General features: G+C 44.8%; 1 long non-coding RNA gene across 1 annotated transcript in view; it reads left to right on the top strand.

Moving 5' to 3' along the window:
- The window catches only part of LOC146860420 (uncharacterized), a 112,961-nt gene extending 87,821 nt beyond the window's left edge, over positions 1-25,140 (top strand). The window contains exon 3 of the long non-coding RNA XR_014979149.1: positions 25,082-25,140. This is a non-coding gene — a long non-coding RNA (uncharacterized LOC146860420). The remainder of the gene's footprint in view (positions 1-25,081) is intronic.
- The last annotated feature ends 268 nt before the right edge of the window (positions 25,141-25,408 follow it).

Raw genomic sequence — 25,408 nt, forward strand, 5'->3', positions numbered from 1 at the left:
CAGCGGGAACCACAAAGACCACTGAAAGGGCATTTCCGGAGCATATAGGAAGGCCCCTGCCTGCATGTGTAATAGTATTTGCCAGGCTTGTGCAGTAACAGCTAGGGAATCAAAGACTCACAGTCGCCTGGAGGCCAGATGGGTGAGCATTTGGGGCAGTGAGAGAGGTTCCGCCGCATTCCTTTCCAAATATAAAACAAGCATTTGCAATGCAACCGGTCTCGCCTTTGGGACCTCATACATTTTTAGCTATGCACCATATTATCTTGGGTGCTAGAACATTTACTGGTGAGTATCAATGATGATGTATTAAACATGCAGGGCATGAAAAAACAGGACTGCCTGGAAGTCACTCTGGGATTATGGGACAAATTGACCGCTAGGTAAATAAAAAACTGGTATTGTGCACAATTCAAATCTTAGCAACTATCTAGCAAGAAAGCCAGGATGCCTTCTCCCTCTACATTCTAAAAACTCTAGCCAGAAGTTAACAAGCACAGTTCCTTCCAAACGCACCCGGTAGCATGCTGCATTGGTTTTATTTTGCAAGCTCATGATATGTTCTGCCATGGTATATTGCTGCGCCCGCTGCATTACATTCTCCAAAGATTATTTAATTCAGAGTAAAAGTAAACAGTTCCGACCTGTTCAGGCCATCCGCTCCGACAACAATGAAACACGGACGGTAGTAACTCAAGCCCTCCTGCATCTGACTTCAACCACTGGGTGTTACATTAACAGTATTGTTGACAGCATCCCAGTTTATAAATTGAAAGTGCAGGAGCTGTACCTCATCATAGAGCTGAAAGGTAAAGCCACCTCCCTCCTGGTAGCATGGGCTCCTGTCATGCGCCTTGAAAATGCTCCATGGTGGTTGCCTTCTGCTGCAGTGACAGTCTGACGATCTGCAGAAACTGCATAGATACACTCAGAATGCAGCGCAGCCAATGCTCCTTTGAGGCACTTCCGGGATTTTTTTGGGTTTTAAGGCCTGAAAGTAGGGATAGTATAATGAACTTATTTTACGACTACCGATACTACTTAGCCAAATTGGCTAGGCTGATGACACATGTGGCATTACACTGTTTGAATAACTTGGCGTTGAAGCGCTTTTTTGGTGAGTAACACTACTCCGGAACCCATAAAGAGTTAGTGGTGAATTAGTATAGTGAAATATGACATTAATTTGAGCCGTGGTTATGTTGGTCTGGTATTTGGATAGATAAGGATAGTGGAGGGATGGAAGCTGATCACAAGCTCAAGAATTGAAGGTGTATTGGTGAGCTAGAATTTCAGGAGGTGATTTGCAGCCTACATGAATATCTCTCGAGTAGGGACTAAACCTCTGAGTAATAATGCTGTAGCTGGTAAGCAGTTTTTACGGCTGTGAATTCAAAACAATCATGAAATCAATACACTTGTGTATAATAAAGATTTGTGCTTGTAATTGCCAATAAAATCTTGATTAAAGTATGTTTAAGCAGACTTGAGGCGGGACATAGAACTGGCACTTTCCTCTGGGAAGAGAGGCCCATCTGGGATTTTTAATAGGGAACCAATACCTCTGTCCTTGCCCTTTCCATCACAGGCCCCACCATACACCAACTACAAATTACACTGATTAACCCACTACAGAAACAGGCATAAACACACCTCACACCTGTTCACCTATAGGAGATGCAGATCCATTTTATTAACACCTACAGTTTGTTACTTTGTCCTTGCAACTACAATCTCCTGGCCAACAGGTTTTAATAGGCAGTTGAGAACAGTCAATCCATGCCGATGTCTCAACATTCTAATGTTGGACTATGTCTATAGGAACTAGCTGTGGTGTCAGTAATGTGACTGGGTATTTGTATAATCTTTAGAAAAGAAAACTAGCCTACTCAAGGGTTTGTCTTAAGAAAAGGTTAGATTATAAGAAATAACACCGGCCGAGATGCTGTCTTTAGGCCACAACTCAGTTTCCTCACCCTCCCTCCAAATAACACCATCAATTGCAACTCAGAAGTTCGAAGGGTAACTTAGGACCCCTGAATAATAACAAAAAATACTTAGTGCTCCCCATAGATACGTTCCAGCACACTTCAACACACTTCCAGCACAAAAACGAATCTCCTCCAGTCCAAGAGATCAGAAAATCATGCTGGCTGGTTAACATTTAGAATGAGGCGGCACAAGAATATTGCAATAGCTTTGAAATACATGTAACGGCTCCTGGACAGAGAGCGAGTGCAGTACATGACCATGTGTCTAGCGTACAAGATACTGTATGCCTACACTCTTGCAAATCTCTCCTGGGTTCATGGCTATGCCAGCCAACTAGGATATGAGGTCGGTCACATTGAAATCTGCGTGCCCTCTGACCAGCAAGAGGCAGAAAATTTAGAGACAGATCCATACAGCGTTGAGAATCCACAATCTTGAATACTCCATCGCCTCAGACTCGAAAGTGATCTAGAAAAGTGCCAGAGACAACTGAAAACACTTCTCCCATGCTTGATTTTGAGGAGAAGCACCGGTTCATTTTGTGATTTTTCTCCTCCGATTTACCTTGTGTATGCAGCATTTAAGGTTCTCATTCTATATTCTTTCCAAGCCTTCCCTCTTACCCAGCTGGGGTAATATGTGAAGGACCAGTCTTGAGCCTCCCTTTCCAACAAGTCCCAGGCACTGATGCATACCGTGGCCTCAGTGTACTAATGTAGTAGTTTTGAAAAAGCAATACTGGCACATGCAATTATATATAAGGTTGAAAGTTACGTGATACATCATATCTTCTTGCATCTAAGTAACCTAACTGCATCCCCTCTACTCAAAGAGACGAGATTTGTTACAGTAGCGTGCACCGCTTTACAAAACCCAAAATTAAATAAAGGAAGATGTTGAGGGCACTTACACAGACAAGAATGGGCAAAGTTCAACAAATTTGGAAAAACTTAAAATGAAAAACCCTCCCCTCACACATATCCGTCTTATGCGTGTCCTGCACAGCACATTACAGCCTGCAGAAATATGCAAGCAGCAATCAATGATCCTTATTGACAGACCTACTCATTCTCTAGAGAGAGTTTATGTGCTTTGTTAAATATAGACGCTTTCACCTGTGACATAGTGACTGGGCTGCTGCTTGCTTCAGGACGTTAACAGATGTATACAATGTAGTAGTCCCCCGCAAGCTCAGCAGGCCAAACCGATATGAAAGTGTTTTTGCTTTTAAATCAAATATAGCACGCAAGCCTTGTGCCACTTACAACAGACTATTATTTTCAGTTACTGCTTCTAATTTCTTTTTGTTGAAAGGCACCTGCATTAAATGGACAGCAGAAGGCAATACATCTCCGTCCAAATCAGAAAGTAATTTTTTACCCGACTGGTCCTGCTGGTAGAGATGAAAATCCAAGCTGATCTTCTCTTATCTCTGTGTGATGGTCATATAAATTCTTTTAGCAAACATGCACCCAGGCTCTGTTTTTTCTGCTCACAAAAAACAGAAAAGCACGAGAAAAGCCATCGCCACGTTTTCAAGGCCCACAACAGTTATCCACCATCTCACTCTCGCACTTAATCCAAACAATAACTGTTCCAAGATGCGGAGGCTAATCTTGGAGCGGTAAATAAAGAAATTATAATTTAAAACTGAAAATGCTTTTTTGAAAGACAAGTAGCCTGGTGTAACATCCACAGCTGCCAACGCTCCAGATTGCTTAGAGGGGCAGTTTAGGGGAAAAGGGACAATCCCTCTCCCTCCTAATTACTGCTCTTGCAATGGATGATGAATCAGAGAGCTGTCAGACAGACAGTCGAGTTGCAGCAGTAACGCTCTTAGTGGCAGGGTTACCCTTTAGTTTAATGACTTGGTAATGCATCGTGCTGGCTGCAGACTAGTGCGCAGCCTCCTTTGAGCCTGCATGTACCCCGGAGGGACCGTAGCATGCCTGCTGATGGGAGAGCACTCTACTTGGTCCACCATGCTGGTGCCCCGGGGGCACTGTGAAGTGCATGCTCCATTGGAACAAAAGATTCTCGAGGACAGCTAAATCCCCCGGCTCCACAGCGCTCAGCCCTTCGGTAATCGGAGCAGCTGTGGGGCACCATGCTGATCAAATTAAAGGCACACAATGGTAAACATGAGGAGGGGGCTGCGAAAAAATATACGGGCCTGTTTTCACTCGAACTTGGAACGGAAAGACAGGCTAAGCAGCTGTGCCTAAGGAGAGCCAGCCTTCCCATGAAACCGAGTGGGAGTAGAAGATAAACAAGCATTGGCAATGCAATAGGGAAGAAAGTAGTCTGTGCTGTGAAGGGGCCAGTAGCCGTGGAAGGACACAAATGATTGATAAGGCTGTCATGGGGCGAGACAAACAAGCTGAAAACCAATCAGAAGGCAGCATTTTTGACCTAAGCCAATGAAGAAGATGGGCCGAACAGTGGGCGGAGCTTCCACAAAGCTTCCACACTATAGTGTATACTGCATGCCTCGCAAAGCGATGGCAGCGCATTCGCGCTGCACGCTAAGCGAGACCTAAAAAAGGTGTATCCTGTGGGCCATGTATACAGTAGTGGGCGAATGTGCTATTTGCGGCTTTATAATACTTTTCTAAGTCAGGAGCTCCCAACCCATCTAATTCATGGGGCAAAGTAAGTAAATCCCACCGTATGTGAGGCTGTTTACCAGCCCAGGCGAGCCGTATCAGCTGTGTAAGCCAGTATTTGAATAGATGCTTTGGCAGGAGAATAGGTATGTTTTGGAATAAAAAGAGGAATCTTGGTAGGATCACCATTTTCATATTAGATATTCTTCCCATTAATGAGAGTGGAAGCCTAATCCACTTATCTACATTTTCCGTTAGCCGTTGTGTGGCCCTACCATAATTTTCCAGCATCACTATTGCAGGGACTGTGTGGAATTGAATGCCCAAGTACCGAACTGCCTCTGTGGTCCAGCGCAGTGGACACTCCATAATCTGTTCCGTGGATTTGGGAGTGAGGGGTAATATGATGGACTTGTCCCAGTTTATTTGCAGCCCGAGTGACCACCAAACTGGACACCTCTCGCAGTATTGGAGACAAGTTTACCTCTGGATTATGAATGTATAGCAAAGTGTCCTCTGCGTAGGCAGAAAAGCGGAGGAATACATCTCCAACCCCTATCTTGCGCAGTACCGCAAACATAAAGCCCCACTCAACACAGTCAAAGCCTTTCTCGGCATAGATAAAGACTGCCGCCGCGTTGACTTCTGGATTCAATCTCTGTATCGCACCAAAGAAAGTTCTCAGATTTTGAGACGGGTTACGGCTAGGGAAAAACCCTGCCTGTTCTGGTCAAATAATACCATGTAATAATAGAGCCAGTCTGTTGGCCAAGATTTTAGCGTTGACCTTGGCATCAACATTGAGCAAGGATAAGGGCCTGTATGAGGAGCAACTGCTAGGTGACTTTCCCGGTTTTAACAAAGTGACAACAACAGCTTCGCGCATAGAGGGTGGCATGATTCCAGACTCCGCCATCTCCTCATAAAGCATTTTAAGATAGGGAATCAATAGATCTTGAAATTCTTTGTAGAAGGCTACTGTGAGACAATCCGCCCCCGGGGCCTTTCCATCTGCCATTCCACGCAACGCTTCTCGTATCTCATCAGATTTTAGAGGTGCCTTCAGATGTTCCCTGTGTTCAGTCACTAGTCAAGGCATCTTAATATACGACAGGTATTCCTCTAGAGCCTTGCTGTCTTTTGGGATTTGGGAGGTGTACAGGTTTTGATAATAAGAGCGAAAATGAGCAGTCATTTCCTCAGGGGTAAGTAATGGGCTCCCGCTCTCGTCCATCATGCCTACCATATTATCTAATTCCCTCTTGGGCCTCAATATCCCTGTCAGAGGGGTGCCTGGTCTTTCCAGCTCCCCATAGCAGCGTGTCATTGCATTTTTCCCCATGTGCTTAATTTCATCACTGGCTGTATCTAGGAACTCTACCAATTTCTGTTTGACGTCTGCAGTAGTTGGGCTGTTTCCATCCTGTTTCGGTCCTGTTCCAAATAACCTATTTCCCGTTCTAGTGTCTTTAATCTGCTTCAAATAGAGCGCAGTACATCCGTATGTGTGGAGATCACCACCCCTCTGACATATACCTTGAATGTTTCCTAAACTGTGGCAAATTGTTGTACCGAACCTATGTTATCAGTGAAGAAGTCTTCTATCGCTGTTGCTAGTCCCACTTTGAATACAGTGTCCAAGAGTGAGTAAGGTGGGAAACGCCATGTGAATGCTGGAATTCGTGGCGCCTTGTATCGCAGTACAAGCCAAAGAGGGGAGTGGTCAGAATATGTTCGTGGAAGGTGTGCACATGTCATAACTCTAGAATCCAACCCTCCAGATAATAGCCAAAAATCTATTTGGGTATGAGTGTCCTAGACAGAGGAGTAATGCGTCTACGAGGGATCTATGTCTCCAGATATCTATGAGGCCTTCTGCGTGCATTATGTCTTGTAAGGCTACTGCAGCAGCCGCTGGATGCCTTGGCGGGCCCTGGGATCTGTCTGTATTTGGGTCTAATATGCAATTGAAATAGCTTCCCCACACCTGTGGAAACACCCTTCCACTGCACTTAAATGTCCGCCAGTGAAGTATAGAATTGGGAATCATCATAGTTCGGGCCTTACGCACCCACCAGGAGGAATTTAAAATCACCCTTTTTGCAGAGGGCTACCGCAAACCTACCCTGCGGATCTCGGAGCAAGCCCGTCATCTCCACCCGCCCTTTTATTTATGCAAATCAGGACCCCTCTGTCATAGAAAGAGTAGTCTGCAGAGTAGCATATCCCCTGTAATTTACGATGTACCGCTCCATTGCGCTCCGTGGTAAGATGTGTCTCTTTCAGGATTGCAATAGCCACAGAGTGTCTCTTTAAGTAGGCACAAACTCTCCTAACCTTTGTTATCATTTAAACCATGCATATTCCAGGTCATGAGCTGGAGGCCCTGTGTTTTCTCTCCCTCAGAGGCCATTCAGTGTGAATAACCACTGCAGTGAACAGACCCCTTTGCTTGTGATATGTACTATATGAAACTATTGTTGCAAGTCTACATCAATGCACGCGCCCTTTCTTATAGAACAAACATTCCCTCCCACGGCACAAGAACCAACAACTGTTGTGACTATCTGAACTCCAGCCCCCCGATCCTTGGAAACAAACAAAAACCCTAAAGAAAACCGTGCCAAAAGTGTGATACACTTGGGAGCAGATGTTGCCATCATTTCTGTCTCGCTACACCGCCCTATTTACACTTGTAGTCGTATACAACTTTAAGCAGATATCGCTGTGAGGGGCTTCATGCTATGCTCTATGCACCTAGTGAGCCCACGCCTATATCAATCAGTCCGCCATTTTACACTAGAGTGTTTTTCTGGTCTTCCTCAACCCGTGCATTCAAGTCGCGACATAGCTAACGAGTGCCTCCCACCACCATGCTACAAGACGCGCATGTTACCCTCATTGTCTCATTTTGTTCCGTGTGTTATCCTCCTGTTTATCTCCGTTCTGTCTAGACAGTCACTCTTTTGACTCTTGCTCTTCATGAACACTTGGGGAGCCCTCCGTGTGTGATTGAGAGCTGCTTGGTGAACCCTACCGTTCAAACGCTGTTCTTTATTGTTGATGAAGTGAAGAACAGCTTTATGATCAGTGAAGAAATGCATTTTACCGTCCATTTTGACCCTTAACTTAGCAGGATACAGTATGCTGTACTGCAGGTTCAGGTCCCGAAGTTTCTTTTTCACTGGGATGAAGAGCCTTCACGCTTCCTGTACTTGCATGGTGAAGTCGGGTACAGAGTTATTTTGGCACCCTCATGGTGAAGAGTTACTAGTTCTCGAGCTTTTCGAAAAGCCGCATCGCGATCTCTATAATTCAGTAGTCTTGCTATGATAGGCCGGGGGCCGCTCCTGGTACCGGCCTGAGTGCCAGGGAACGATGTTCTTGTTCTACTACAAGTATTTCAGAGAAAGTGTTCTGGCCTAGTAGGGTGACGAGTAGCTTCTCTACATATTGCTCCATGTTTCCAATATTGGACGATTCCGCTACTCGCAAAATGCGGACGTTGTTCTGCCTAGATCTCGCTTCGAAATCTACAGCTTTTTCCTGGAGCACTCGCAAAATCTTGTCCCTTTCTTTGTCGGTCTCTGCGTCTGCTCGTACAACGTCCTCCATGTTAGATATGCGCTGTTCCGCCGCGTCGAGCCTCTCGTCATGCTTGTCCAGCCTTTCTGACATCCTATCCACGCGGAACGATAATGTGTCCATTTTTCTGTCTAACTTTGATAGGCTTTGTTGTATAGTGCGGAACGCCTGCTTCATATCTATATCTGCTACTGCTTCCAGATGTCCCGAAGTGGTATCTTGCTCAGTGGGCATGGAATCTTTCGACCTAGGGGTTTTACGTAGGTCAAAATAAAGTTTGGACTAGAGCTTGTCTGTTTTACCCATAATGCAGGGATTTGTGCGATGCGGGTGCGCCTGTCAGGGTACCTCACCCACATGGACCAGTGCTTTCCGGGGCCAGGTATTGCCGGTTAATCAGGATCGTGCAAGGCCTCAGGTTCTCTCCCCTGCACACTCTTAGTAATCCCTCAGAATGCCTTCCGTGTCCTGCAGTGGGGGGTAGTAGCTATCTCCATTTCTCTTTTGACTAACAGCACCGCAGTTTTCTCCCACGCTCGAGAGAGTCTCAACATGCAGGACAGCGCCAGACTAACCCGCCCCCACACCACTGTACCTCTTGGGCGTATTCTTCTGGCTCCCCGAGGCTCGAACTGTGCCCAGCTTCAGCACCTGCTCTCCCAGGGGTCCCAAACGGCTTCCCCAATCACCGTGCTCTATCTTGTGTGGGCCTGCACCAGCACAGGTCTCGGTTTAATGTGCACCGCGGGGCCGCCTCGACTTGATCTTCTCTTAATTCCGGGCTCACGTGCTGGCTCAGTGCTTTAGGGATATACTTCCTCCGGTGGTCCCATACCTTGAGGGAGCGTGGCCCCTTGCTGAGTAACAGGCACTCTTTGTCTTGTAGTTCTGCTTACTGCGTTAGTGGATGCGACCGTAAGATCTCCCGGCCCAAGCACACGGTTTCTTCGGCCACCCTGTGGCACCAGGTACTTCGTCCACGATGTGTTATCGCGCGTCAGTGCTGCGCCAGCCTCTCTGCAGATATCTCTCGCAGGGCTCTCCGCCCCTCACTGCTGGATCACTCACCCGGTGTTCTCGTTTCAGAGTGGGACGCGTTGCCCGTCTGCGTAGTCGGAGGGCCTCGTATGCCTATGCGCCTCGGCCATTTACTTCCGTTTGGCCGCACCGATTTAGAAATCGCTGAATGCACTAAGTAGCACTCAACGACAGTGAGATAACTGCCCCTCGTAGTATTGATGCTATCAAGATTTATGCTAGGATTATGTCATATTATTGATGGCGATCGGGAGAGCTGCCCTAACTCGCAGCCATCTTGGAGTCAGGCAGGCTCCGCCCCCGAAAATACAGATTTAGCCATTGGCAGCCTTAATGCAGATTTTTAATATTTGATCTTTTCTCTGAAGAATGTGTGTTATGTTACAAGTTTGAGGTCACTTAGCCTAGCTCTGCTTTAGTTGAACAAGCTACTGTATGCCTGTGTTTCATAATGTAGGATTCCATCACTATAATTAAACATGTACTGCTTTAACCAATAAGAAGCTACAGGAAGCAGGAGTTACTAGGGATGTTATACCAACTAATAGACTGATTGGTTGTCACAAATTAAATATTTATAATCCAACCTTACTAACTACATAATGTCATGTTATGAAAAGTTGTGTATTCACAAAAGGAGAGGAAGAGGCTCTAGCTTAAAGCACTGCCTCCTATACTAAACTTCAATTCACAATTGGTGCTTGAATCTGTGGAGTGAAATCTACATGACCCTATTTAATATTTCCTATCAAAAGGAGGTATCCAAAAGATATTGAAGGAAGTGCCTCACCTGCAATTTATCAAAGCATGCTTCATCATAGGTGTTCTCACCACACCAGAGTAGGTAAATCCCACTCTGGTGGACTCAACCAAATTGGGAGTTCTTACATAATTATTGTTCTGGGCATAAGCAGGGATCCAGTCAGGATTGTAGATAAAGTAAAATTATTCATCAGTCCATTCACCAACATGACTCAAGTCATGATTCGAGTGAATGTATAAGCCCAAGCATCCACAGTGTTCTTCAGGGGCCTATCTATTCCCTGCCTGTCTACTGCATGCACTCCATGTAAGACAATGGGACATAAGGCTTTCATACCTGTCTTGTGTTTTCCCTTTTAGAATACCAAACAGAAATAAAAACAATCCTTTAACTGAGTCAGAAAACGTATCTTGAATACTACAGTGTTCATAATGATGTGTTTACCCATAGCACATTCTTCATATAAACACTCTCACACGTGGCCATTCCAATCAAAAGTGATTCGAATCAAGGTGTGTGTGAGTTTTTCTGTTTATTGGTTTGATATGAAATTTGTCTTACAATCGCACAAAACAAACACGATGCCTACACCAGGTCTGTCTTTATTATAGCACCTTTTTTCCAACATTTGCCACACCTTGGTTTCTATATTACAATAAACTCCTCCTGAAACAAAAGTTCTCTTGGTTATTTTACCTGCCAAAGGATGGTAGGGAATTCTATCACATAATGTCCTACTGTTTCCAACCTAAGGATCTCCTTGTCAGTAATTTGATTTTTCTGCGGAAAAAACAAAAATGGGACCGTACTCACCTTGTCCTGAATTTGAATACTGGCATAGATGTCATTTTGGGGTTTCCAGGGATTGCAGCTGTGACCCCTGGCTTTCCCCTTGCCAACCCTGGGACTATTTTTGCAAACCCTGGACTCGGAGGTAGTGAGATCTGTGCCAAGAAGACAGAGGCAGCTCATTCTTATGGGCATCAACCTCTTTTGTTTTCTGCCCATTTGTATTGCACTGTTAGTGTAATTAAAATGGTGTAGCAGGAGCTGCAACAAGACTTTCAGTGACAGATGTAAATAAACAAATGTTTTTAAATGTAGGTAGTGTGTGTGCTTGTAAGTGAGAGCATGTGTCTGTGTGAGCAAGTGAGTGACAGTCGGTGATAATAAATGAGTGCAAATGTGAGAGAGTGAATGTGAATGAAGGAGAGTGAGTGAGTGAGAATGAAAGTAAGTATGAGTAAGTATGATTGAGTCCGAGTAAGAATGATTGAGAGACGAAGTAAGAGCATGTGCAAGATAGTGGGTGAGAAAGAATGAGTGCATATAGTGAGAATAAACAGGGGAGGCTGGTTGAGAATCTTTGTGAGTGAATCAAAATGAGAATAAGTGAGAATGTGGTGTTATGCTTGTTAGGCTGCTAATGGCTGTGGCACATTGAAGGTAATTTTTGGCTTATAGAGGCATCCATGGAAAAGACTATCACTGGCATGCTGGACGCAATTATTAGCATGACCGGTTCCTGTGAAAAATACTTATACTGGCATGCTGTACGTAATTCTTGTCTTAATGGGCACTCATGGAAAAATGCTGGCACTGGCACACTTGAAGAGATTTTTGGCATAGTTGGCACCCATAGCAAAACGGTGTTGCTAGCTAATCGGATGCTCTTTTTGGCATAAGGGTGGAAAATCATTATATATGGGAAGGAGGCAACCATGAAAACATACTGGCCTTGACATACTAGAGGTAATCCAAGATGGCCTTTATTGCAATATTCTGACACTGGGATATTTTAAGTAATTGTTGGCAAAATATCCCAGTGTCAGAATTTTGCAATAAAGACCATCTTGGATTACCTCTAGTATGTCTTCAAGTGTGCCAGTGCCAGCATTTTTCCATGAGTGCCCATAAAGACAAGAATAACGTACAGCCTTGGAGCTCATCTTGCGACAGCAAGAACATCCTTCAACATCGTGGTCTGATGATAGACACCACACGCAGTCTTCATGCGGATCCGTTATCGACATGTGCTTTCCACACTCTTGACAAGGTTTAAAACCAGACTTCATCGACATTTCAGCTAAAGAAGAGAGAGAGAAACCAGCAGAAAACAAACTAACAAGTACAGCTACAGAGAGTGTCCCGAAATCCGTTGGCGTCGACGGCGCGGAAAAAAGGGAACTGACGTCATCACGCCGACGAGGTCTTCTTATGGAACCGGTGACTTAAGCGGAGTCTGGTTTTAAACCTCGTCAAGAGTGTGGAAAGCACATGTCGATAAAGGATCCGCATGAAGACTGTGTGTGGTGTCTTTCATCAGACCACGATGTTGAAGGATGTTCTTGCTGTCGCAAGATGAGCTCCAAGGCTCTTAAGTAGAGGGAAACAAAATTGTTCATAGCCAGGATGAAGAAGGAAAAAAGAGGCCGGAGAAGGTCGAGGCCTGCGTCGAAGTCGACTTCGGGGCATGCTTCTAAGTCCAAGAAGCACAAGAAAAAGAAGAGGCATGGATCTCGACATCACTCGGATAGGGATATGGCTCCGAGATCGACATCGCCCTCCCGACGCCGTAAGGACTTTATATCTCCTTCGTCTGTTCCTGATTCACCTATTGGCCTGTCGTCACCTGTGGCTTCACCGGAGCATTCTCCGGCTCTGGCTCCATCTCCGGCTCCGACTTCGTCTCCGGTTCTGATTGAGGAGCTTCCAGCTCTGGGTGAGCCTTCGGCTCCGCTGATTCCACCATCGGCACCGATCGGCCCGAGTCCGGTGATGCCTCAGACTGAGCCTTATCCATTGTTTCCAGGCCCAGGTCAGGATCCTACGCATTATCTTAATGCTGTGTATGGAGTCTTCTCCAGAGCCATGTACCCCTCTGGTGCACCTTCGGGTCCTATGGGTCCTATTGCCTTCATGCCATTTTTTTCTGGCGATGCCATCTTGGCATCTACCGGCGCCGAGGACATCGACGCCGCTCCCTTCTTCACCAGCGCCGACTCGACCTCGTTCGACGCCGGCTGTCCCTTTGGATCAACACTCGGCGCCGGCGGATTCGGTCACGGCGCCGCCGACTGCTGTGAGGATCAGATCTAGGAGGGAGACCCAATGGGTACTGGATGAACAGAGGTACCTGATGGAGGAAGTAGAGGAGGGTGAGCTAATGGAGTCGGACGATGTGTTTGATGATTTGAAGGAGGCTAGTGGCCTAAATTTATCGCCTGAATGGGAGATTACTCCTGCTGATGCTCCTTCAAAGGATGTGGCTCCATACCACGCTGTTATTAAGAAGGCGGCTGAACTTTTAGATCTGCAGTTGCCTTCTGCAGAGTTTAAGCCTAACATCCTGACAGAGGTTCTGCACTCTCCTTCTACTGCATCGGAGCCTTTACTCTCTTTTAATGATGCCATTATAGAAACAGTAATGGAGGTATGGTGTAAGCCCTTCTCTGCTCCTGCAGTTTCTAAAGTTATTGCTAGGAGTTATAGGGCGGCTCCAGGGGACCCAGACTTTTTAACATCTCATCCATCTCCGGAGAGTCTGGTGGTTCAGGCTGCCTATTCCAGAAAATCAACAGGTTCTTTTCCCCAAGTCCCGAGTGACAGGGAGGCGTAGAAATTGGATCAGTCGGCCAAGAAGGGCTTCTCTTCTGCCAGTATGGCCTTCAAATCGACAAATGCCACCTGTCTTTTGGTCCGATATATCCATGCTCTTATGGACTCAGCAAAGCAGCTAGCCCCAAAGCTGTCAGAAGAGGATAGGATGAGTTTCAATGAGGTCCTTTCGGATACCCAAGCGGCAGCACGTCAGGTAATCTAAAGTGGCATGGATACAGCTGACTCGGTTGCAAGAGTCATGGGATCTTCTGTTGCCATGAGGAGGAGTGCGTGGCTCAAGTCTTCAGAGTTCTCCCCTGATGTCCAGTCAACGCTCTTGGACTTGCCTTTTGATGGCTCTGGACTTTTTGGCAAGAAAGCGGATGCTGCGCTTGAAAGATTTAAGGAGAGTAAGGCCACGGCTGAATCTTTGGGCCTTCAAACTCAGCCAAGGGGCTCGTTCAAGAGATACAGGGGCTTCGGAAGGTCAACCTTTCGTTCTTACAGACAGCCCCAGCAGCAGCAGCAACAGCAGCAAAACACTCTGTATTAGAGCTACAGAGGCAGAATCAGAGGTCGCACTCGAGGTCGACAGCTCTCCTCCTCCTCAGCCCCTCCCACCACTGCAAAGCAGCCCTAGATCCACCATTCTGGATCATGCTGGTCCTGTGGGGGGGGGGGCGGCTTACCCATTTTCTACAAGATTGGGAATCGGTTACTACAGACCTTTGGGTTCTAGATCTTGTAGAAAATGGGTACGCCCTTCCCTTTCGGGAATTCCCTCCAAATTACCCTCCTTGTCAAGGGGCTTGCTCCGAGGACCACCTTCTTCTCCTGCAGGAGGACGTCCTGACATTGCTGAAAAAAGGTGCGATAGAGGTGATTCCAGAGCAGGAAAGGGGTCAGGGATGCTACGCCCGGTATTTCCTGATTCCGAAAAAGGACGGCAGATTGCGTCCAATATTGGACCTCAGGATCTTGAATCTTTTTCTGAAGCAAGAGAAGTTCAAGATGCTCACCCTTGCGCAGGTTCTTCAAGCGCTGCATCAGGAGGACTGGATAGTGTCGATCGATTTGCAGGATGCGTATTTTCACATCCCCATCCTGAAGTCGCACAGGAAGTATCTCCGGTTTACAGTAGGGTCGCAACATTATCAGTTTGCGGTCCTTCCATTTGGTTTTACTACTGCACCTCGAGTCTTCACGAAGGTGATGGCAGTGGTGGCAGCCCATCTCAGAAGGTCGGGGATTTAAGTTTTCCCCTATCTGGACGACTGGCTGATCAAAGCGGAGTCGCCAGAGAAGGGGCTTCATCATCCGCAGATTACAACTCAGCTGTTGTACAAATTGGGTTTTTCGATAAACGTGCCCAAATCTCACCTTGTGCCCTCTCAGCGCAACCTGTCCATAGGGGCGGTACTGGACACTACTGTGTGTCGGGCATTCCCACCTCCACAAAGGATTCACGACATACAGGAAATGATTCCCTTGTTTTACAATAGAGCGGTCATTCCAGTCCTGAAAGTCCTTCGCATGCTCTGTTTGCTTCCTGCATTCTGTTGGTTAACCATGCACGCTGGCACATGAGGGCGCTCCAGTGGTGCCTCCGCAGGCAGTGGTATCAGCACAAAGGAAATCTCAGGGAGTCTGTGAGGATCTCCAGAGAAGCTGCGGCGGATCTGTCTTGGTGGAGCGTGGGGGGCAAACTGTCTCAAGGAAAGCCCATCCATCTACCTCCATCGGTGGCCACAGTGATAACGGATGCATCCACTTTAGGGTGGGGTGCGCATCTGGGGGATCTAGAGATCAAGTGTCTTTGGTCTCCAGAGGAAAGGTTGCTTCACATCAACCTTCTGGAATTACGGGCGATACGTTTGGCGCTCAAGGCCTTCCTCCCTTCCCTTCACGGTCAGTCAGTTCAAGTCCTGATGGACAACACTACCGCGATGTGGTATGTCAACATGCAGGGAGGAGTGGGGTTGCTTTGTCTCTGCAGAGAGGCTCTGCGTCTCTGGTCCTGGGCTCAGGATCAGCAGATTTGTCTGATGGCAAATCATCTGGCTGGAGTTCTAAACGTTCGTGCAGACAGTCTCAGTCGGCAGTTCTCCGCCGACCACGAGTGAGGGCTTCATCCAGAGGTGGTTCGTCCTGTTTTCCAGATGTGGGGAACCCCTCGGGTGGACCTGTTTGCCACTCACGAGAACGCTCACTGCCCGTCTTTCTGCAGTCTCCAGTATCCGATGCAGGGAGCATTGGGGCACTCATCTCCTTTACGCGTTTCCTCCCATACCCTTGATTCCTCAGGTTCTGAGGAAGATTCGCCAAGACCGGGCCCAAGTCATATTGATCGCCCCGGATTGGCCAAGAAGGGTGTGGTATGCAGATCTTCTCCACCTCTCCTCGTGCCCTCCGCTCCGTCTCCCTCTGAGGGCAGACCTCCTCTTGCAGTCGGAGGGGCCGGTTCTACATCCCCACCTCCAGAGCTTACACCTTCAAGTCTGGAGAATGAACGGGGCAACCTGAATTCTTTTTCTCTCCCGCCAGATGTGGTAGATGTATTTTTGTCTGCCAGACGTCATTCCGCCAAATCTATCTATTCCTATAGGTGGTCTAAATTTGTGCTCTGGTGTGGGGAGAAGTCAATTGATCCTTTGAGGGCTTGTTTATCTGACATTCTTCAGTTTGCCCTTTGTCTTGCTCAACAAGGTTTTGCTGTAGCCACTGTGAAGGGATATCTTTCAGCCTTGTCGGCATTCCTTTGTTTGCCGGATCAGCCATCATTGTTGAAATTCCCTATTGTTTTACGGTTTCTGAAAGGCCTTACAAACCAGTTTCCTCCAACTCCTTTTATTGTGCCTCAATGGGACTTAAATCTTGTCTTAACTTACTGATGGGTTCTCCCTTCCAGCCCATACACAAGTGTCCCTTGAGACTGTTGTCTTTCAAGACGGTTTTTCGCATTGCGATCACCTCGGCAAGGAGGGTAAGTGAGCATCAAGCTCTGAGTTCAAAACCCCCGTTCTTGACCATTCATGCTGAAAGAATGGTACTCAGGACCAGGGCTGCTTTTATGCCTAAGATGGTAACTCCCTTTCATCTGGGGCAGTCCATTACCCTCCCTACCTTTTATCCTCCCCTCACCCTTCCAAGGAAGAGGAGCGGCTTCACCGTCTGGACTCTAAGAGGGCGGTGAGCTTCTACCTTGATAGGAAAAAAGACTTTCGAGTTGACGACCAGCTCTTCGTGGGCTTTGTTGGCTGCAGGAAAGACAGAGCGGTGCCCAAGCACACCCTTTCCAGATGGATTGTCTTGTGCATCAAGATATGCTACTCTTTGGCTAGTAAGGAACCTCCAGAATGTTTAAGAGCTCATTCTACTAGGGCCAAGTCTTCCACGTCTGCCTCGTCTAGAGGTGTTCCTTTGGAGGATATTTGTAGGGTGGCAACTTGGGCCTCCCTCCACACTTTCGTGAAAAATTACTGCCTAGACACCGAGGTGAGGAGGGACGGACACTTTGCTCGTTCCGTCCTTCAGGACTTTCTGGTATAGAAGGGTGGACACCCTCCTCCGGGAGTGGTACAGCTGTGGGAATCTTTTCACAAGGTGAGGAATCCACTGGCAGATGTATCCATCAGAAGAACAAGTTACTTACCTTCGGTAACGCTTTTTGTGGTGGATACAGTATCTGCCTTTGGATTCCTCACTGACCCACCCGCCTCCCCATTGTCCACCCTTGTATACCTACAATTTTAATGATGGTGTTTCGAAATGTATTTGTTACTGTCAAAGGCATTGTGTTATTTATTTTGCCTTCCCCACACTGTGTGTTGCTTTGTATATTATGTATATTATGTACTGTGTATATATTGCTGCCAGTCCGTCCGTGTGCGTCGAAGGCACGGAAAAAAGGGCGGAACTGACATCATCACACCGACGAGGTCTTCTTATGGAGCCGGTGATGTCAGCGGAGTCGCGAGCGGAGCCGTGTCTCTGTGACGTCTTCAACCTCATCGGCGTGGACTGCTACAAAAGTTTCCGAATGTTGCTGGCGCAGGGGATATTCACAAGGTGAGGAATCCACAGGCAGATACTGTATCCACCAGAAAAAGTGTTACCGAAGGTAAGTAACTTGTGCGTTGGGACTGGTGACCTTTATATTAGCCTCTTCCCTGTCCATATTAGATTGCCCTCTCCTTCCGCACCTATCATAAATATTATTTCCTCCAAATACCTTTCTCTTGAATGCATGCCTTTGTTTAAAGCAGTGTGCGTAGCCACATAGTTTCCTAATGACTGCCCTATTCCTTTCTCCAAATAAGAGATCTTTTGCCTCCTCACTATATTTTTTCCGGGCCAGATCACCTAATTGTAGGCTGATCCTCAATAATATATCCTTTTGTTGCTCAGTGATAAGGCCTGCATTCACATTGCCCAAGAAACATATTACTGTCTGTCATAAACCTCTTAGTAATGGCAAGTTAACTGTTTCACCTTTGATATAAGCCTTCTCAGCCAAATCAAAAATACTTGCAAGAGCACAGATTTCCCTACCAAGCTTAAATACATTTGTAATTCACTCTGAATTCAAGTTAGGAGTCATAAATTATTTCTGGTTATAATACGGATTCAGATATATCGGATACAGGATCTGATAATTCTGACTCTAGTACTGGAAGAAGAAATAATGGTAGAGGACGAAGACAGGGTAACAATCCGATAAGAGGTAGAGGTGGCTATGGGTGGCCTTACTATCAACCTCCACCTTTTGGAGCCCCACCCTTTTACTATGGCCCAACAATGGGACCTCACCAATTTCAACCACAACCTTTTCTTTTTTGGAATCCCAGTTACCAGAATGAAGGACAAAACCAAAGAGGGCCTTTTTTAGGCCGAGGCAGAGGACAACAAAGAGGACGTCAAAAAGGAAAGAACAGTGTGCAATGGGCTCAACCCCTAACATCGACACGGATGAACACCAGGAGCATGGGCTTCCCGGACCAACCAACAATGAACAACCCTTGAGCATTGTTGTCAATCTCTCCAAAAAAACCTTAACCCCAGTTGAGATACAAATCCTAGAAAAAGGTCTGGGGTTTGTACCAACTCCGACGTTGGATAAATTTGCACTCATCTGTGAAATGAATGATTTCATTAGGAAATTAAAATTGGAAGCATTTTTCCTTGACAAAAAACCTAGCGATTCTCAGAGAGGAGACACTGGTTTACACAAAAAATCTACATTTACGCCTTAACCATCTGTTACCAGTAGAGCTCCTGGCTTTTGAAAAGGGAGTTCTCAAAGAACTAGGTGATTTGGACCCAACAACATCTAAAGTATTTCATAATACTACCAAAATTGAACAAGAAGCGACAAGGGCACTAGCTAATGACACCTCAATCACCATAAAACCCGCAGATAAAGGCGGTAGAATAGTGATACAAGATTCAGAGGCATATAGAAATGAATGCCTAAGGTTGCTCACAGAAGATCGCAATTACAAAAGAATTGAGATTGACCTTACGGAACGGCTACGTGTCAACATCACAAGTATGGTAGAGGAAGCTTTGATCCATGACTGGATAACCCGTAAAGAAGGTGTTTTCTTGATCAACAAAGACCCAGTAATTCCATATTTTTACACAGTACCAAAAATACACAAATCGCTACACAATCCTCCTGGACGTCCTATTGTATCCGGTATAGGTTCTATTTTAGAACCCTTATCCAAGTTTGCTGATGCCTTTTTACGACCTATTGTTCAAAAAACTAGTACTTATCTCAAAGATACGAAATCAGCTCTGGTACTACTCAATGAATTGGAATTCAATCCCATTGAAAACATTCTTATTTCCCTAGATGTGGAAAGCTTGTATACGAGTCTCCTGCACAATGAGACTTTGAACATACTGGAAGAAACTTTATACCAGAGTGACTGGCCATATAAGACACCACAACACTTTGTTCTGGACAGTTGCAAATGGGCATTACAAGAGAACTTTTTCAGATTTGAACACCTCATGTTCAATCAACAACACGGTACCAGCATGGGAAGCACCTTCGCTCCAAGTGTGGCAGGGCTCTATGTTTACCATCTAGAAACCAACAAAATCTTAAATGACGTTAACCCTGATCGAGGTAAGATCCAAGGATGGTGGAGATACATCGATGATGTACTCATGATCTGGAAAGGAAATGAAAATGAAGTGCTTGATTTTCTCAATTGGCTTAATGAACAAGACAGGTTTTTAAAATTCACGCATACTATGAGTAGATCTGAACTAATATTCCTTGACCTCATTATACATGCTTCCAATGAAGGATTACGGACAACCACCTATTTTAAACCAACTGCAAAAAATGGCCTTCTAAGATATGATAGTTTTCACCCAGACATCTAAAAGCAAATTTACCTTATGGACAATTCCTGAGGTTAAGAAGAAACTGTTCAGAAAAATCTGACTATGTGGAACAAGCAAAAGATTTGGCGGTGAAACTAAGACAAAGAAAATATCCAAGAACTGAAATAAGGAAAGCACAAAAGAGAGCTGGCAACAATAACAGAGAAGCTCTTTTGGAAACATATGAGAAAGAAATATCAGAACAACCTAAACACCCCATTTGCATAACCACATATAACATAATGTCTGATCAAGTGGCAAAAGTGGTCCAGAAACACTGGTCTACCCTCAACAGCAGCGGTCTTAACATACCTACACCGATGTTTTCGCACAAAAGGAGCCAAAACTTAAAGGATATTCTGGTACATACACACCCACAGACCCAACTGGTCAATCAACATCTCCCTAAAAGCCACCATCCATGTGGAAATTGCAGCGTCTGCCATTTAACCACAAAAACCACCAGATTCACCTTCAATACTGGAGCTACCTGGGATCTCAGAACATTCACGAATTACCAATCCACCGGCACAGTATATTTAATCACTTGTCCATGTAATCTCCACTACGTGGGAATGACTACAAGAAAAACCACAACAAGACTCAGTGAACATCGCAGTACCATCCGATGCCTGAGGACAAGTACGAGAATGACCAACCACTTCCTGGAGAAGAAACACTCCCCTAATGATATGCGCTGGATTATTCTTGAGAAAATTAGACCTGGCGACAATCTAGAACATCGATTACATGAACAAGAACAAAGATGGGTCTATAAATTACGTACTGACACACAATTCCGTTAACTGTTTTATGTGCGGTATGTTTTGTTTCATGTATCATGGTTAACATGTTAGAAAACGATTATGAGGATGTGTGTACACGGTCCTCGTTGTTATGCCCCGTGTCTGGGTGGTGTCTAGAGGTTGCAAGGCACCATTTGGTTTTGCTCCCCTCACTTAATCCCCTAAAAGTAACAGGAATCTCTCTCTCTCTCTCTCTCTCCCCCATTTGTGGTTTTTCAATGACTAATTCATAAACTTTTCATGATTATCGGAACACCATCAAGTTACCATTCCAAGATGTCGCCCGTTATATATGAGCAGATGCTGTTGCATCCGAGCAGACTCATTGACGTCAAGGTTGTTTACCAAGATTACCGAAACACAATGTCGCCCATTCCTCGCAACGTTTGTAGCCCTCTAATAATCATAGTAAAATAGTCTTTTTTCCACCACTATGGTTTAGAATAACGTTTACTATTTACGAATCTGTATTACAATTAAAATTGTAAGCTAAAGACATCGATAATCGGCCATCGCTCATACAGCTGTGACTGGGCTAAATAGAATTATCGAAAATATATTTATAACTAACACACCACTCTAAAATGGCGCCCGATATTACTCGGGTGAACACACCTGCCGATCCTTTACAAGCCCTTTTCCCGCCTTCTGGTACATTTAAACAGAGCTCCGTCAATGTCCCAGTGATATGCGGTGTTCCTGGGAGTTGGTCGACTTTACGGCTGGAGGTCCGACCTAGACAAGTAAGATCGCATAGAGTAAATTCCACCATGACGAATTGCTTAGGATTTGTCTTTTTTACTTAAAACTCTTAGCCCGCTAAAAATTATTTTCTTTCTCTTAACCTCTAATTCCTTAATCTAGATATCTAGAGACTCTCCGCCCCAGCAATAACATGGAGTAGAATAAATCCTCCTGAAAAGTAGGTTTATCAGTGTAACCTACTATGTTTTTATGTTTGTATGCGTGTGTAAATGTCTATATGTTTCACAATTCACTCGAGCACATTTTTTTTAAATAATACGCACTTGTTTTTTATGTATTCATAAGACTTATGACACTTTAATGTATTGAAAATTGGTTTTGTCCCCCCGTCCACGCTATCCTGTTGACTGGGGTTTTTTAACTAATTCGTATGTGTCATTATATCTTTATACAGATACATCAACCTAATGCGACTAAAAACATCTTGTCACAAGGGAAGCGTATGTATGTAGCAAACTAAGTACGTTTGCTGTAAAAGTTTATATATAACCTAGTATTCTTGAAGCACGGAGTGGTACACGCAGGGCTGGTCTTTGTGTGGTCCTGAGGAAGTGGTTGGGGTAACCACGAAACATGTCGACCAAGTAAATAGGGACAGCTTCACATAATGGTTACTGTTCTCTGTTACTAGCCCCGTTTTACTATACACTTGCCAGACAGGAGCAGAATAAACACACTACACATAGCATCAATGAAAAAAGTGCTCCTACGTATTTTGCAAGTTGCAGCACGCCCCAGACAGTAGATGCCTGCGAGGACCCTTATGATGAAGCATGTCACCCTGGGGCAACCCTAGGTGAGTGAGGGGACTCAAGTATAGGACTCTACTTTATTAAGAGTACATATTCCTTGGTAGGTTTTTTCTGGGATCCTTGTGGATTCTGTTGGTAGATATATCGTAACAGGAGGCTAAAAACCTACCTCCCCATCCTCCAACTCCCTTTTCTTTATTGAGATAAATTATTTCCCTCCAATAACTGGACATGAACACTTCACCTTCATTATACCTCTCCCCTGCTATTCCAAAGATCTTTTAATCCAAAATCTTATATATTCTGCAACATGATCTAATGACATCACTCCAAAATACGAGGGTGTCTTATGTCTGTTGGATCAAATAGGTTTTGACCCAAACAATATTTCACTTCTATATGTGTATGTATTTTGTTAACATTATTTCCCCAAAATTCATTATTTGAATAACCTTCTTTATTCAGATACACAACCAATTCATCCACATCCATATTCCAATCATCATGCAATAATGACTGTTGAGACTCATATTGCGACAGAGATAGCATGTCCTTTTCGCGTGCTACTTTGGATACCAATTGTTTGTAAGCTTTCATGGACTCTACCTTTATTAAACCCCACAATTTGAGGAGTACTAAATGTTTATTTTTTCCTGAACATTTACCATCATTTAACTTTATAATACCCTTCCTCATCTTCCGACAGAGGACCAAAATTCTTTAACTTTCCTCGTTAATCTCTTTTCTGTTATTTCCCAAAAGGCTTATCCCAGCATCATACACGATCCTTTTATATCTTTACTGATAAGCTTTTTAAAAATCTCCTCCTGAATATCGCCTGAAGTGATATTACAATCACCTTCAGACATTGTGATAATAATTAAAAATGTCCTACTCAAAAATAGCAGCAGAAAATAAAACAGTGATTTATTAACCTCGAATTTTGTAATCCTGTCTTACTTAAAGTAAACTTCAAACCAGAAGCACTTCCAAATGAATATTGTATCTAGCCATACAATGCATTGAAAGAAAACGCAGTCACAGCAATTTCTGCCAATTCTACAGATGTCAGCAGGGCTGATGGACATCTCAGAATTTGGCAGACAGACTCTGTCAGGGCAACAGAGCACTCATGTCCGCCAAACTCTCAATCAATCTGTTAACTCACTCCGGATGTGCACAGCTGACTGAAGAACTGTTGAAAGGACATGTAGGTCTTGGTGTGTAGTTTATGTAAAAGTAAGTAAGGTACAGAGCAACACCAACTTCTAGCCACATCCACCAGCTACTCACCAATTTAACCCCCAACCACTCAAGCCTAGTGAACATTTCACCCACACATTCCATTGTCCTCGAACACCACAAGAAGATTGACAATTGACAGATATTTCCATACGCCCACATGTATTTTTTCAACATTGACAATGAAAATTAAAGGAGAACCTGCATGCCGATGTACTGCCTGAATTATTAACTGCAGCACAAGCTTTAAGCTCAGACTCAAGTTATGTTTCCCCATAGACCACCCTTAAATTAATGTGACCACTTTTAGCATACCAAATAATACTTGCACAATAAAGGCAGGTATAAAAGGCTTAGTTCGAAAGCTTAACCTAAAAATTGTTGATTTTCAGCAGAGCGTGGGTCAATCAAGATCATTAAGCATCGCTACAAAGGCGTTGTTGTAGATTAAACAAAACAACACAAGTTAAAATGTCCTGAAACTTAATAAACAACCCTTAATCCTCACATGCCACCATTATTCAAGTGACCTAAAGAATTTTCCATAAAGAACTTTTCCTATAATTTCCGAATCAAAAAATAAGTTCTACTTGCCTTGTACAGAGCAGCAAACAAATGAGAGGAAGATGGATGACAGAGGATTTATATAGGACTAAAGTGTTCTGTTATAGCCTTGTGGTGGGCCGGTGTAGTGGGCTACACCAGCCATTAAAGGCCTGCTCCAATGTTGAAGTTCTGAGCCGAAGGTGAGGGCCTTCCACAAGGGAGCTGTCCTTTAATGGCTGGTATAGCCCACTACAGCAGGCTATAATAAAAATATTCCACTCCTACAGGGCAGAATGCCATAATTAGAAAAACAAAGCCTTTGGAGACTGAGGGGGTTAAAATCCCCCAAGGATCCAAAGCCTTTGTTTAACCTCTTTTGCTTTTATTGTTTAACAGCCACATGCAGGGCCACGGCTTTTAGCTGTTGAACATTCACAGCAATAGCTGTGAAAGGAGGCTCAAGTCAGCCTCTGTTTTTCTCTTGGTTGGCTAAACTACTTTTCCCCATTCAGCCAAGCCAGGGAGACCCAGTAGCTGAGCAGGATTCACCTTCCCTCTCCCGGACGCATATTGAATCTGTGAGCTATGGGAGAAGGGAGGGGGATGGCTCCGGTGTTCCCTGCAGCACAGCCTCTGCCTTTTGATTTCGTCTGCCCACGCCATGCATTTTGGAGAGACAGGGGAAAGAGAAAGGCAAAAACTGTCAGCATCAAGAAGCATTAGAACATTGAAATGTTGAGAGCAGCGGGCCTTTACTAGTTTATATAGATCGCTCCTGGTCTATTGTCTTCAATTGAGCTCTCAGCATTCCAATGTTCTAATTTCCTTTGTGTGCATATAAAGTTCTACATTCTATTGTTCTTTAGAGGGCTTCCAAGTAGTGAATAATAGTAATAATCTACAATACTAGCCTCATGTCTTGCCATAAGTGTTCTTTTGCCTTCTCTGGATGGCCCCTTTCTAACCCTCTTCTTCATCCTTACCTAGCCTATGTCTCCAGATTTCGTGAAAAGGAACTTGCTTGGACGCAATCCTCTCAAAATAACATGTAATAATGTAAAAACTTGTTTTGTAAATACTAATAACGCATTATACACCTTATACTGTATCCAGGGGCTCGCTTGCCTATGTATATTACTAACAAGTAACCTGAGTGACTAAAGATGGCCGCCAAAAACGCTGGATTTCAATTGCACATGCGTCTACTGTATCTACGTAGTATGACACTGTCTATGCTTTTGGTGGGAAACTTTGCAGCTGCGCAATAACACTAAATATAGCCGCTTGAAACTCACATGTTAACGCATATGTTAC

The sequence above is a fragment of the Triturus cristatus genome, chromosome 3_1, assembly GCF_964204655.1.
Source record: "Triturus cristatus chromosome 3_1, aTriCri1.1, whole genome shotgun sequence".
Classification (NCBI taxonomy): domain Eukaryota; kingdom Metazoa; phylum Chordata; class Amphibia; order Caudata; family Salamandridae; genus Triturus; species Triturus cristatus.